Source organism: Somniosus microcephalus, chromosome 14 (genome assembly GCF_052327205.1).
Source record: "Somniosus microcephalus isolate GS21.2 chromosome 14, FLI_Smic_1.0, whole genome shotgun sequence".
In the NCBI taxonomy this organism is placed as follows: domain Eukaryota; kingdom Metazoa; phylum Chordata; class Chondrichthyes; order Squaliformes; family Somniosidae; genus Somniosus; species Somniosus microcephalus.
In genome coordinates, this window is record NC_141000.1 from 64,603,153 (window position 1) to 64,615,522 (window position 12,370).

Below are 12,370 nucleotides of genomic sequence, written 5' to 3' on the forward strand. Positions count from 1 at the left end.
AAGGGGAAGTGCAATGAGACCTGGGTTTCCTTGTGCACCAGTCGCTGAAGGTAAGCATGCAGGTGCAGCAGGCGGTTAAGAAGGCAAATGGTATGTTGGCCTTCATAGCGAGAGGGTTCGAGTACAGGAACAAGGATGTCTTGCTGCAGTTGTACAGGGCCTTGGTGAGACCACACCTTGAGTATTGTGTGCAGTTTAGGGTGCCTTATCTGAGGAAGGATGTTCTTGCCATGGAGGGAGTGCAGCGAAGATTCACCAGACTGATACCTGGGATGGCAGGAATGACGTATGAGGAGAGATTGGGTTGATTGGGCTTTTACTCGCTGGAGTTTAGAAGAATGAGAGGGGATCTCATTGAAACTTATAAAATTCCAACAGGACTAGACAGACTAGATGCAGGAAGGATGTTCCTGATGGCCGGGGAGTCCAGAACCAGGGCTCACAGTCTAAGGATAAGGGGTAAGCCATTTAGGACAGAGATGAGGAGGAATTTCTTCACCCAGAGAGTGGTGAACCTGTGGAATTCTCTACCACAGAAGGCAGTGGAGGCCAATTCATTAAATATATTCAAGAAGGAGTTAGATATATTTCTTAAGGCCAAAGGGATCAAGGGATATGGGGAGAAGGCAGGGACAGGGTACTGAATTTGGATGATCAGCCATGATCTCATTGAATGGTGGAGCAGGCTCGAGGGGCCAAATCGCCTACTCCTGCTAATATCTTCTATGTTTCTACGTTGCTGTTGGGGTTGTCCATGGGGGTGCTGACGTTCCAGGTCATGAACTTCATTTTAATGGGTGGAAGACACTGTGTAATCCCTATGATTGCAACCTTTCTATTCTGCTCCTTCCCCTCTTGGACTGCGTCATGCTCCACGGTGCGACGGCTAGCATTCTGGCCATCCTCCCTGCAGCCTTCATCCTTATCCCCACAGGTAGCAAGTATACTGTACCTGTTGGATCAAACCAGTGTCTGCGGGACCTCCTTCTCTATCTCCCCTTGTTTCCCCATACCCTGCCGACTGTCAGTCAAATTCTCCCCTTCCTGCATCTGTGCTTTCCTTTGAGATGTGACTGCACGCTGGGGAAAACCATTCAGAAGTTCCTCCCCCTCCCTAATGTGTTGGATTGTCTCTAACTCGCATTCCAGCTTAACGAATCTGAGCTGGAGTGATTCAAGGCAGAGACATTTCCTACAGATGTAGAAATCCAGGACAGTCTCGCTGTCCACAAACCCCCACAAATCGCAGTTCCAACACTTGACCCATGCTGCCATCTCAAATCTTTATTTATTTATTAATTAGCAGTAATTTATATCTAGAACTAATAGACACACTTGCAGTCTAGTATTAATTAGCTGATGGATTAGTTTGATTTAAAATTAATTAGTAATAATTACTCTGATTATTATGTATAGCAGATACTAATTTAATGCAAATTGGATCCGTTTAATGTTGGTTTTCTCCGCTAAGTTTTTTTTGTCCCCTTAGATCTATTTATGCTATTTAGCTTCTTAGGTCTATCTGTTTACCAAAAGGATATTATGCTCTCAATACTTAAGATAAATAATTAATTAAACTCTCAGCTCTAATTCCTTCAACTCAGCCACTCCTCATTCTGTGCTGACTATGACACCACTTTTTGAGTTTTCCCCCTTTGTTTCTCTGGTATCAGCTGATCTCTGACTCCGCTCCTTTTAAACTGAGAGTCCAGAAATAATAGTTCTCTTTGGACAGATAATAAAATTGTTAATTGAAATTGTTCACAAAGAAGGTTCACCTAATGATAAACAATTTAGATAGAATGCATGTTCGGGAATATTGTAAATTCTTCCATTTTCAGAGGGAGTTGTCTGAGCAGAAGATACTCTCCTGAACTTTAATTTCCCTTTAAACGTACAGATATGAATTCGCTGTCGAGCATTACAATGTTTGCATGCACAACAGATGTGACAAATTGTTTTTGCTCCACATCGACTAGATACACCGAGAAAAGTCACCCTAGAATGTCTGCACGTGTTTAAACACAGCAAATATGCACCAGCCAGAAAATAACATTTAAATATTCACCTTGAATATGTACACACAGGAATTAATTCTCTACAGATACCGCACTTTGTAACATTCCTGATATGACCAGCTGCTCCATTGAAGAATTACAGCCTCATGGAACTAGTGAGTGCACAACATGGGCTCGTGTTTGCCATTGTCATCAGAACCTCATATAATCTGGTCAACTGGATTCAAATCTATCTTTATAATTATTATTATTATTACATGAAAGAGAATTTAAAATGTCCAAGAAGAATTGTTCCTGATGCTGAAATTCTGATTTATCATCTCGTAAAAGAATCAGCAGCTCTGGAGATGATACTGCTACAGATTCCACGAATTGGAAAGTGTCCACCACTGAACATAAGTTTCTATAGCAACAAGAGAGGCATATTGTTCCACTGAGCATATGAATTGTTTTCCCTTTATATTTTTTAATTTTATCTACCAGCTATTTTCTGTACTGACAATTGTACATAATGGCTACTTCAGTGTGATAACAGCCTCCTCACAAAGCTTAACAGAATTACGTGATGCTATTTCTCAGTATATTGTCTGTGTTTTTAAAATGTTCCACAGAGCATCTTAAACAATTAACACCCCATAAATCCTTGCTTAAAGACAGCCCAGTTGTATATGTTTTTCTTGCTATACCAAAGGCCTGGAGACCAGGGTGAATCACACTTCTTGCTGACATATTTGCACTCAAACCAAACCAAATGGCAGGTTACTGATCTCAGCCATGTCAACGGATATAGGACTGAGAGATTCTTAACAAATAGGAAAGAAAGAAATCAGCAAGAGGTTCACCATCGGCTGCACATCACCTATTGGCTATGAAGGGGAGGATTTTGGAAATTTTGTTTAGTTTATTTTTGGTTTTCTTTCTAATAGTCAGAAATTAGGATATGAGAAAGTTTAGCATTTCAGTTTGATTTTAAAATCTGAGCAACCCAAAGCTGCCAATTTGACTGGGAGTTGTTTAAATTCTAAACAAATACAATTAAACTACTTTTTAAAAAGAGGTAAATATGACGAAAGGTCATCGACCAGAAACGTTTCTCTCTCTCCGCAGATGCTGCCTGACCTGCTGAGTATTTCCTGCATTTTCTGGTTTTATTTCAGATTTCTGGCATCTGCAGTATTTTGCTTTTAGAGAAATATGACCCACAGCTAGCAAATTGGTCTTATTCATTTATAAGTGTTTTTACAAACAGCCATCTTCAGTCATTTTCCCAGATTTTAAGTGAAATTCCTGTTAAAAGATACTAATAAGTAACAAAATGTACGTTGGCATAGATTTTACTGTAGCAGGGAATCTAATGGCATCTAACCACGTCTGACGTTAGTTACACTTAGGATTTTAATTTTTTTGCGTGGCAAGTTGCTGAAAGTGTAAGCTGATAACGTCACAGCGAGGGAAACCGGGCATTTGAGTGAACAGGAGCACTCCTTAACCAATCAGATTGAAGGATTGTGAAATAAACAGTGCAAAGACTGAGAAAGAAGTGTAAATTAGAATAGATGATGTCAATGCCAAATCAGGTACAGGAAGAGAAATATAGAGAGGAAAAGAACTATTGGATTAAGAGAGAGAGAAAAAGAGAAAGGAAAAGTAAAAAAAAAGTAAATATTTTAAATTTGACATTTAAAAAATTTCCAATAACAATTGATATCTGAAGGAATGACACTTTCTGTGGCAAGTTTATTGCCTATCTACCGCATAAATATAGCAACTTCATGCCATTCAATGCATTTCAATGGCGAAGCAGACCGTGAGATGTTGTTTTCACAAAGCTAACGGTGGAGTGGTGTCAATCGGCCAGAAACTTTTAGATATTGGCATTTAACCGTGCATCTGCCCCATGCCGGAAGTTGCTCTACCAATTCTGCATAAATAATGGCAAGGGCCATTAGCCTCACCATTACTTTGACAGCAAAATCTGGCACAAAACTTATTTTCATGACCAACAGTAATGATCTTAGCAGAGGTGAGCTTGGTAACATTGAACGTATCAGGATAACAACAACATGCAGTTATATAGTTCCTTTAATGTAGAAAAATGCCCCAAGACGCTTCACAGAGGTGTAATCAGATAAAAATGCATCAGGATAAAAAGCATAAAGGATAAAATGCTATTTCCTATTATGACCCTTTATGTTAAGAAAGTTGAGGGAGTTAACGATTGGAACCTGCAATTCTACATGTGTGTCATCTTTTGTAATCTGCACTTAATGGATGGCCCAATTTTGCTGTTGCCTTGCTGTTATGCTGCAAGCAAAGTGCTTTTGCAGGCATCCATTTTAGGATAAGACTTTCATTTTAGAATTAGGCTTTCTGTATAAACATTGTATCATTAATAATTAGGCAGCTAAAGATTGAAATCTTGTCTAGTCAAGCCTATCCATGGAGCATTCCAAGTAAGGAGGCATTCATTAATTTTTGTTATAATGGCTCAGAAATTCGGGTCGGGGGCTTCCCGTGGGTGCAAGCCCCTGACCTGCACTTACCTAGCGCACTGGCCATTGAGCTGTGGGCCCGCTTGGGATTCCGATCCTGGGCCTCCTTCAACTACCGGCGCGCAGTGCTTGCGTATCCCAGGGGCGCAGTTAGTTCGATGCGTCCCCTGGGATCACGTGGGCCACGGAGAGCCAATGGTAGCAGGGAATGCTTCATTCATAAGTTTGACAGGAAGAGCTGCCAAACCTATAAATACTATAAGCCCCAAAACATCACTAAAACTTCAAATAAATATTTTAAAAATATCACATTTTTAAAAGAATTATAAATTACATGAAATAACTATTTTAAACAATAATTTAAATTTTTGAAAAAATTAATTACATTTTCTAACGGGACTAAAAATAAACTTACCTTTCTTTAAAGTATTAAAAAATAATAAACCTGTGGAAAAAATGTTTTAATTTTAATTAATTCACCACTTACCTTGTTAAAAGCAGGCCTTGCGCCTGCTTTTTAGAAGTGTAACTGCCGGAGACTTACCCTCCCGGAGAAACCTGCAAAAAAATGTAAGTTCAATGCGCACGCGCTGCCTCTCCGGCGCACGCATTCGACCACTGAACCCCTTCTTTCAGCGGAATGGAAATGCCAGTTTCCCGCGCATGCGCAGTGCATGCACGAAACTGGCACTTTCGTTGGGCCTACGCGTGAGTACCCTGTGCGTACTCACGCGTTGGGACCCGAATTTCTGGGCCCTTATGTTTTATAGGATGGTTTTAGGGAGGCCTGGAGAGTCATAAAATGCTGGAAATACTCAGCAGGTCAGGTAGCATCTGTGAAGAGAGAAACAGAGTTAATGTTTCAGGTCGATGATCTTTCGTCAGAACCTGGAGAGTCAGGTCCTGGGTGTTATCTTGGATGAGGTACTAGAACAGATGGCTGTTAGGCTAAGACATAGACCATGATTGATGGGAGGCTTTTAAGGGAAAAAGGGTGGTTAGGAATAAGGGTGTCTTTTTAATATATATAAGGAAGATATGGGGGAAAAATTCAGTTGGTTAGCGCCTCCCATTAGCGCCTGCAACTGGTGCTAACGGGGCACTGATGCAGTAGCGCCGGGGTGAGGCGAATCCAATGGTGCACGGCAAACCCGGACCCCCCCATTACACCACCAGTATGAGGTACTGCCGGAGACTTCAATGCCAGGCAGAGCATGACGTCGGTGAGTGTGCAATGCTCACTGGGCGCTTGATCTGCCAAAATCATTATGGACACATTCCTTTGTGCCTTGACCAGACAGCGACAGGGAGAGGAGGTGCACAGCTGACAGAAGCCAGCTCCAGTGATGTTATTTAAAGGCATCCACATTAATCACTCCCAGCTGTCAGGGCAGGTTAGTTTCTGTGGTCTCTTGTCAGTTTCCGATAGTGGATGAGTTTGCATGAGTAATTTCAAGGTTCTTTTTTATCAGCATTGTTCTGGCAAGGGCAAAGTGGCTACATTTATTGTTCAAAGATTCAAACTGTTGCACTTGGCAACATTAATGGGGGTTGGCATGCCACCTTGCCCTCCAGGATCTACAGCAGAGGGAGCATAGGCAGCCAGAAATATGGGATCATGTGCGCAGAGGGATGAGGAGGGACATCAGTGCTCTTACCAGGATGACTTACACCCCAGATCCCTCTGGCTCACCATAAGAAATAAGAGCAGGAGTAGGCCATACGGCCCCTCAAGCCGGCTCTGCCATTCACTAAGATCATGGCTCTTAAACTGGAGGTGCAACTGGTTTTGGGCGGTTGCACAAAATGGGCGATAGTGGCACGACAGACCATTTTACACTCTGTCCGATCTTCTTTTCCACGGACTTCAATGAAGTATTTCACCGCAACTGTGACTCTTTTAAAAGAGAAAATAGCCTTTAGGTCTGTTGCTGTGGTTGTGGCTACAGTCGTGTGACTCCCAGCCGTGAGAACAGGAAATAACAGTAAAATATGGAAGAGAACTGCATAAACCACACAAAATGTATCTTTGTGCATAGATGTAGTGGTGTTGCGACACAGAAAATAACTGCATGCTGCAATGAGGAACGATTTGTTCTTCTGTGTTGGTGATGGGGGCTTTCAAATCTGAACAGACTCAATTAGCCAAGTTTGATATTTTTATAGTAAACTGAGAAGCACTAAATTTGGGTCTCTGTGGATTTGAGATTAATTTGCCACTAAACCCTAGAAATTGGTTCCAAGAACATAAGAAATAAGAGCAGGAGTAGGCCATACGGCCCCTCGAGCCTGCTCCGCCATTCAATAAGATCATGGCTGATCATCGACCTTAACTCCACTTTCCCAACTGATCTCCATATCCCTTGATTCCCCTAGAGTCCAAAAATCTATCTAGCTCAGCCTTGAATATACTCAAAGACTCAACATTCACAGCCCTCTGGGGCAGAGAATTCCAAAGATTCACAACATTCTGAGTAAAGAAATTCCTCCTCATTTCAGCCTTAAATGGCCTACTCCTTATCCTGAGACAATGCCCCCTAGTTCTAGACACTACAGCCAGGGGAAACAACCTCTCAGCATCTACCCTGTCAATCCCCTTCAGAATCTTGTATGTTTCAATGAGATCACCTCTCATTCTTCTAAACTCCAGAGAGTATAGGCCCATTCTACACAATCTCTCATCATAGGACAGCCCTCTCATCCCAGGAATCAATCTAGTGAACCTTTGTTGTACCGCCTCCAAGGCAAGTATATCCTTCCTTAGATAGGGAGGATATACTGTGCACAGTATTCCAGGTGTGGTCTCACCAAGGCCCTGTATAATTGTAGCAAGACTTCCTTAACCTTATAATTCAACCCCTTGTAATAAAGGCCAACATGCCATTTGCCTTCCTCATTGCTTGCTGTATCTGCATGCTAGCTTTCTATGTTTCTTGCACGAGGACACCCAAATCTTTCTGAACACCAACATTTGAAAGTTTCTCACCATTTAAAAAATATTCTGTTTTTCTATTCTTCCTAGCAAACTGAATAACCTCACAGTTCCCTACATTATACTCCATCTGCCACCTTACTGCCCACTCACTTAGTCTATCTATATCTCTTTGCAGACTCTTTGGGGTCGATTTTAACTGAGCCGTGAGGCGGGCTTTGAGGCGTGCGGGGGGTTAAAATCGCTAAAACTGGCGGGCGGGACCCCCCCCGCCTGGTTCTCGACCCCGAGCCATTTTTACTCAGGCGTGTCTGATGGCCCCAAATCAGTCCCGCCTCCAACGAGCGGGACTGGTCTTTAAGGCCCTTAATCTGCAATAATTGGCCTTTATAATGCCATTTTAACAGGCCCTTGCATTTTTAACTCTTTTCTCACGTAAAACACGCCTGGTGGGGATCACGCCTGTGAAACCTGGCATGAGCAGTATTGGCTTGCTGACTATCAGCTGCAGGTCAACCAGTAAAGAGGAGATTTGATCAGTCATCATTTGCAGGTGGCAGGACTTTTGTTGTTTCAGGCCTTGGGCAACTTTTACCAGGCTTAACCACACCTGTGGAAGGTTGGAGCCTCACACACATCTCCAGTGTGAACTCCTGGGAAACCCCTCTCGCCACCCTCACTCAGCGCTTCCTCAGCAGAGGCATATGCCAGAAGCATGGGAGCCATTTTTCTCCTTCCCTTCTTGGCATTAGAGGAGCTTGAGCACCAGGCGCGCGCGGCAGCAGCAGAGCCAGGAACAACAGCAGCAGGAGCGACAGGCTGCTGCTCACCCACCTGAGGCAGCACAGGCCAGAAGGGGCCAGCGCATGGAAGCCCGTCGGTGCAGGAGATACCCCCCAAACAGGGTCTACAGACACAGGGTCAGCTACCTCAACATGACTGAGCAGCAGTGCCAAAAGCGGCTCTGACTTTCGCGACAGGTAGTGACTGACATCTGCGCAATGATACAGCAAGACCTGCTGCCCAGAGGACCAGGTGGACACTCCTTACCAGTGGCCATCAAAGTCACCACCGCACTCAACTTTTTTGCCTCAGGCTCATTCCAGGGATCATCAGCAGACATCAGCGGCATCTCCCAGGCGGCCGCACACACTTGCATCACGCAGGTAACCGATGCTCTCTTTGTCCTCGCGCACAATCACATCCATTTCACCAGGGATCGCGCAAATGTGACGGTGTGAGCGGTTTGATTAGCTCATCTGGCAGGCTTTCCAAGGGTGCAGGGCGTCATTGACTGCACACATGTGGCCCTTAGGGCACCCCATCGCAATCCAGGTATTTTTGTCAACCGCAAGGGCTTCCACTCCCTTAACGTTCAGCTGGTGTGTGACCACAAGAAGGAGATTTTGCATGTTTGTGCCAAGTACCCTGACAGTTGCCATGACTCCTTCATACTGCGCCAGTCTAGTGTGCCTCCGTTATTCAGGCCGCCAGACGAACTTCACGGATGGCTACTTGGAGACAAGGGCTATCCCCTGAGGACGTGGCTAATGATGCCGTTGAGGAGGTCAGCCAACGAAGCTGAGGAGCGCTACAACTCCAGCCACATTTCCACCAGATCTATAATCGAGCAAACCATTGGCTTGCTGAAGATGCGCTTCAGATGCCTGGATAGATCAGGTGGAGTCATACAGTACTCAGCAGCCAGGGTCTCCAGAATCGTCGTGGTTTGCTGTGCACTCCACAACATGGCACAGCGTCGTGGCTTGCAGATTCCTGAGGACCAAGTGGCTCCTCACATACCCTCCTCAGATGATGATGATGAGGAGGAGGAGGGCAAAACCGAGCATTCTGCAGAGGCCCATCAACCAGCGGCAGCATTACGCAAGAACATTGCTGGCCGGGATGCAAGGAACACACTCATCCTGGCCAGATTTGCTTAGCCTAGTCAATCAAAATCTTTTGCCTCGCAGCTTCTTACCTGAGCATCGACAATGGCCAAGCCCTGCGGATTCCTAGCACTTGACCAGCATCTTGACAACTGCAAGTAATCCTAAGCCCTCAGTGTGAAAGTCCCATTTGCAAAATGACACACACCAGAACTACAACAGTTGCCATCAGAATTTTTATGCACAAGAACCAACTGATGGCATTTTTACAATATACACAACATTTCACCCAAGTGACTACCCTTGTGACTACTTGTGCTTTATTTTCCTCTTACGCGTGCTCCTACGTAGTGATTCCCCTGTGGCTTCAGCAGATGTGGAGGCCCCTTGCTCACTTTCCTGCTGCTCCTGTCTCGACACCTTTGGCAGGCGTCCTCTGGGGTGGCGAGCCTGTGAGGGCTCGTCAGCAGTCTGCTGCTCCTGCGGCTGTGCAGAGGTTGAGACGTCTATCTCACTTGGTTGTGGACTCTGACAGGGCTCTGACCGAGGGCGCTGCAGTGGCATGGAAGTGTGAGCACTTGGAGAGGAACCTCCTCTTCCTTGAGCCCTGCCACCAACCTCCCTCTCATGGGTCAGCTCCCCCTCCGCGCCTGCAAGTGGCTTGAGAGCACCTTGCTGCACATCAGGGGGGCCATGGGGACCCGTATCTGCAATGCCAGTCCTACTCAGAAGGACTTCCATGAAGGTCTGGTTTCTCTGTTCAATAGATGCCCATTGCTCCTCATTCTATTCTGAACACTCACCATGTTTTCCATACCCTGGCGACTAACCTCCTCTATGGCCATAGCCCTCCTCTCCTCTACCGTAGCCAGCCTTACCACGGAGGCAGCGATCATTTCCATGTAGGTAGCCATCCTTTCTGTGCTGATGCGTTCTGCTCATGTTCGCTATGGACTCCTCCATTCGCTCCACACTCACAGCGACCCTGGAGACAAAACCTGCCAGAGACTCCTGCATCTGTGCATGGAGTTCCATCACCTCTGATCTTATGGATGGACCCAGAAGCAAAGGGTCGATATGCAGCTGAGCCGAGCTGGCAGAGTCCTGCGCCCTCCGACGAGGATTCTCCACTGCTGTCCCTGTCTCCACAATCTGCTGATGCTCACTTATGAGCTGTGATACACCAGGTGACAACACTACTCTATGTCCCGAAGGTCCCCCCGAGGTGTGAGTGTCTGCGCTGGTGCTGGGTGCGCTTATTTCTGCTGACGCTGCTGTGGTGTATGTAACCGTTCCACCTTTAAGAGAACTATTTTAAGAGATGCACTACTTTATCTTGGCTGCTGTATACTGTAATACCGGTGGTGACCACACCGGTATATAAGTGCTGTGTAATGATTTATTGGGCAGTTCAGCCTGACCTTCGACTAGTAAAGACCTGTTGAATTTATTCTTGTGGTCTGTGTGCAGTGATTCTTATTAACAATAACTAGAACACACAGACTTAACAGTGGCGACGATGACGATCTTACCCTGCGGCAGAGATATATCCAAGGCAGTTTAACAGGCGTCGAGAAGAGGCATCCGCCCTCATCATCCTGCTGAGAAAAGACTCGGGTCTGAAGAGCAAGGAAGAATCCTGACACGAAGCCTTCCATCAGCAACAGGCAGTGATCATCCCTTCTATCACGGTGGTGGGTAAGCCGATCAGCGATGAGCAGCAAGTTGGCCACGTTGGCTGTGAAGTAGGGGAGAACTCAGCCGCAGCCGGGGGAAAGGACCGGACTGCAAGAGGGGCTGGGAGGCACGATTTGAGAACCGCTGGGGAGGGCGAATGCAGCAATATGGCAATCGCCATTACAGCCAGCGGGGGAGAAAGGCAAACGTGGGAAGCCGCCATTTTCATAGGCGGGGGAAGAAGACAAGCGCGGGAAGATTGTGAGGATGCCTAAGCGTGGTAACATCAACGATTTCGATGCCGATGTTGAAGATTGGGCCACGTATGTAGAACGCATAGAGATTTATTGTAAGGCAAATAAAATATCAGATGAAGATAAAGCACTAACCTTGCTAAACTCAATGGGTGCGAAGACATACGGGCTATTGAAGCATCTTCTATCACCAGCTAAACCGGCGGATCAGGCTTTCATTAATATTGTTGCTGTCCTGAGAAATCATTTGAACCCCACACTGCTGATGTTAGCGGAACGATTTAACTTTTATGCGAGAACGCAACTGAAAGAGGAAAGCAACGCGGAGTATTTAATTGAACTGCGTAAGCTAGCGAAATACTGTCAGTTTGGGGAAAGACTGACAGAGGCACTGAGAGACAAATTCGTGTGTGGATTGTCGAAAGAAGGAACACAAAAGCGGCTGCTTGAAGAGAATGATCTTACACTTGATAAGGCTGTCACTATTGCAGCATCGCACGAAGCCGCAGCGAGAGGCACTGCGGAAATGCAGCTGAAGGCAGCGGTACTCAGCGTAGATCAAATGGCTTTGGGTACAGCGAAATGTTATCGTTGTGGAAAGACAACACACGATCAGAACCAATGCTGGTTTAAAAATCAGGAATGTAGAAAATGTGGCAAGCTTGGTCACATAGCTAAAGTATGCCGGTCAGGAAAGAAGACCAGCAACAAAAAGTCACCGCAGGAAAAGTGCAGAAAGGTACATAAGGTGGCTGAGAAGAGTTTGGATGAACAGAATTCGGATTCAGACTCCAACAGCAAGGAACTGGGTAGTCTGAGAATTCACAATGTGAGTAAGGAAGCTGACCTACAAACTATCTGGGTCACACTTCAGATAGCAGGAGTCCAAGTGAAGATGGAATTGGACACTGGATCGGCGTTGACGGTCATGAATAAGCAAGATTACAAAAGGTTATTCACACATATTCCCCTATGGGATACGGAGATAGTATTGCAGACATACACGGGGCAAAGAGTATACCCCATCGGAAAGATAAAAGTCAAGGTGGTACACAAGGGCAAAGAACACCAAGGAATGGACTTATATGTACTACCTGAGGGAGGTCCA